This window comes from Boleophthalmus pectinirostris, unplaced genomic scaffold (genome assembly GCF_026225935.1).
Source record: "Boleophthalmus pectinirostris isolate CB_2022bp ecotype Guang Dong unplaced genomic scaffold, ASM2622593v1 HiC_scaffold_1, whole genome shotgun sequence".
NCBI classification, from domain to species: Eukaryota; Metazoa; Chordata; class Actinopteri; order Gobiiformes; family Gobiidae; genus Boleophthalmus; species Boleophthalmus pectinirostris.
The window spans coordinates 17,287,146-17,290,751 of record NW_026570970.1 but is presented as its reverse complement, the minus strand read 5'-3'; the positions used below and the strand labels follow the sequence as shown (position 1 = coordinate 17,290,751).

General features: G+C 37.2%; 1 long non-coding RNA gene across 1 annotated transcript; it reads right to left on the bottom strand.

Annotated features, from left to right (window-relative positions):
- Nucleotides 1-268: 268 nt before the first annotated feature.
- Nucleotides 269-2,583, bottom strand: LOC129407870 (uncharacterized). The gene is made up of 3 exons (XR_008631750.1): nucleotides 2,445-2,583; nucleotides 1,653-1,707; nucleotides 269-384 (listed from the first exon to the last, which is right to left on the bottom strand). It is a non-coding gene; the product is annotated as an uncharacterized LOC129407870 (long non-coding RNA).
- Between the last annotated feature and the right edge of the window lie 1,023 nt (nucleotides 2,584-3,606).

Below are 3,606 nucleotides of genomic sequence, written 5' to 3'. Positions count from 1 at the left end.
AGATTCTATGCGCGCGAGCGAGAAAGAGAGCATCTGAGAGTCGTGCTGAAGAAGGTGACTTCTTCCCTCGACAGCTTTATGACAACCTGCAGCGCCTGGAGGTGGAGCATGAAACATGTGACAAGCAGAAGGATCCCATTGTTAATATCATATCCGACACCTTCTCCTGCGCTCTTTTGAACATGGAAATTTGTGCTCCTCTAATGTCAAGTGACCTTCACGATGTATGTGCTGCCACTTCCCCAAGAACAACCGATTAAAGAAAGTGAGACAGCTGAGTGGGTAGGGAGAAGTATGACATGTGCACTGCTGTACATTCTGCATAGTCTGCATTAGTGTCACCTTTTCTTCTATAGGGGATTCGGAGACAGACGTGTCCTTCACCTGTAAAGAAACAAGAAGATAAGCTGCTATTTCCAATAGTTATGCCATAATACACATTATGATATGCTAAACACTTCATACTCACAAACACTTAAAATGGAAGAAGCATAGTTGCAGAAGGTTAGTAGAAAATGTTCAGGTAATACAATGTTTCAAAAGGACATAGTAAAACTAATAAATCAGGGAGCTTTCTAAAAATCTTGCAGTTCCTCATAATAACATAATTTCCATTTCCTACTTTTCTTTTTAATAATTTAAAATTGAATTAAACAGAAAATGGAAGCAACAATAGTGTACAAGGACATGACCAAACAATTTGAATCTTTGACATAACAGCTGGCCGGTCGCTACAAATTTCAATGCCACTATTTGTGCTCAAAGATTGAGAGTTCACCACAATTTCAATCTCAATCAAACTTTCCTGATTAAATAATGTTTAAATAAATATTATACATATTTTGACACTCCGTCTGTTGCCTTGGGGGTCTTTGGAAGCTACATTTTGAATTAAAACTTAATTTAAAACATTATTATCAAAAAGGAGATTTGGCTTCATACTGACATATAATATACACAACTGAACATCTACATATAAGCTTTTTAAAATGCATCGATTTCCATTTGCAAGCTGATTTTTTCCTTCCCAAAAGAGATTCTCACAAAATGTTCGATAAAACTTTTCCAGGTAATAACCTCTGCTGCAGTCCTTGCTTTCCCTCTTGCTATCTGTGCCCCATCTCCTGATCACAGTCAAGTTCATCCAGGCACAGGCGCACAGGGGTGAACATTCATTACTTGTGAGAGCCAGACAGATTGGAGGTGGGTGGAGCAGAGCCTTTCATTCAGCTGTCAGGGTAAGCTATGTCATCACTCCGGGCGCAGAGGGGGTCACCTGTTCCTGCCCTCTCCTGCCTCTCCTGACTTAGACATCTGTCAAATTCCTAATTATTTCTCTTTTTGTACAGTTCAAGAGAAAATCGAAACACCAAGGCACAAGTGCTGAACACGGACACCGTCGCTCATGTTTGAAAGGTAACCTGCTCCAGAAACTGTGTGCCAAGAGAGTGTCAGGCAAAATATTTCAAGTCAGTCAAAGATTTCAAACATTTGTACAGTTTGTGACATTTGAAAAAAAGTGAAAATTCTCCTCAGTCATTACTCTTAGCTGGAACATTTTATTACATAAGACAGAAAGGTGAAGCAAAAATGACAAAAATTCAAACTTGCACAATCACGCTAATTACTAGAATAATGCAAATTATACTCACATGAAATTTGTTAGTTGACGAGATTTGGGTCATATATCTTTATCTCAAATAATCACTAAATAGAAAAGATAAAAACAGTACAGTTTGCTCAATGCATATTATAAAAAGTATATTTTCAGCTTAATCTAGCTAGCAAAATTAGAAACAACTGGCTTCTGAGTGAGTGACACGTGGAACTAACCAATCACAGTGAAGTGTGAACTCTCAGAAATTGTGATCAAAGTAATCTGAATTACTTTGTAAAAATTAACTGATATGTTTTTTTCATATTGTTTAGAATTAAACAAACCGATGGCAGATAAGCTTTGGTGATATTGTTGGGCGATATTTAGGTAATTTAAATTTACTTCAAACTCACCCAAAGCCCCTTTTTTTTAACCATAAACCTTAAAGAATACTGTGTTGTCACTTTTTCAGCATGTTTCAGTTCTGTTTTTGCACTTAAGTGTTCAAATAAAGCTTCATGGTTTAGGCACCCAAAATATCAGACTTTGCTGGAGATGTAATGCCAATATCCAATAAGCAAAAAGACCAAATATCGGCTAATCGATACATCTAATTACTGGCATATGAAATGTTGGTAAAGTTCAGGAATACATTCTTTCATACATCTTTCTAAGGACATCTATCATTATATGTAGAACTGCACAGTATTCAAATAAATACTTTTCATTACAGACCTTACCGAAAAACAGGAAAACCTTATACTTTTAGCATTATCTTGCTAACAGAATAAAAAACTGTGTTGAAAATAGGCTCCTTGATAGAGGGTAAAGTGCATATATTCCCTACCTCTCGTCTGGGTGCGCCACACTCATCACAGCCTGAACAAAGTCCTCATAGTGAATAGGTACTGTCGATTTAGTCCAGTGGCTTCATATTGGTCATAGCGCCTGGAAATGATAGTGATGGCCTTTTTCATTTTCTCCCAGTAATAGCCCCATGTGCAGGCTATGATATCAGAGGTGGAGAGGTGATTGTGAATCTATTTTTCGCCGCGATGTAGGTTCCAGAGGTTGAATCTAAACAGGATGTGCATCTTGCTCCGACTGGCCACTGCTAGAGGCTTTGTCAGCCCATTCGCAGCCTGTGAACTGTTGGAAAATGAAATAAGGATTGAGAGTGCGAGGCGGGCCCTTTTTGGCACAACGAAAATAAATTCTCTCCAAAAATAATGAACAGTCGTGAGAGCTTTTATAGAATCTCTTTTTGTTTATAGCAACAGTCATTGAGCACGTTTTTTGTATTTTTAGCTCTTTTGTTTGTGGGTAAAACAATGAAAGACCTTATTATAGAATAGAGGGAGAAATAGGCACAGGAGGAGGCATACAGAGATTGGTGTGGAGCCTCATACAGCTCGAACAAGTGAGAGGGAATAGGGAGCAGAGAAAGAAAAGGCCAGAGAGAGGCGAGTAATGGGTTCTTTCTCAAAGTCCTTTCGGAACACATGGTGAAAAATTACCTGCATTTACTGTTACAATTTGCTACACAGGAGGCTGCAGATAACTATATATTTAGCTGGACTCCATTACATGTGCATTCGGACAGACTTAGTTCCACTAGCAATGTGGTGTAAGATATTTTTCTAATGTCTTCTTGTCTTCTATCTCTTAGCAGCTAGGAGTATGTATCTTTTTTTGCTTGTTATAAATACATGCTTATTAGGGCTGCACAATATATTGCAAAAGTATCGATATCGCAAAATTGACTGACGCAATAATCAATATTGCAACACATCGCAGGAACACAATGTTTCTCCATTTGACAGTTTTTAAAGTAAAGCAGTTTTTTTTTAAAGAATATGTCAACATTTCCTTAATTAAATCCTTATTAAATCCAAATTTAGCCTGTATTAAGACCTGGTTTTGTCTCACATAGTAAATTAAAGCATGTGATTTAAAAAAAATATTGTTTTATTATAATTTAAATTATTGCGATATTATTGTTTTGCCCT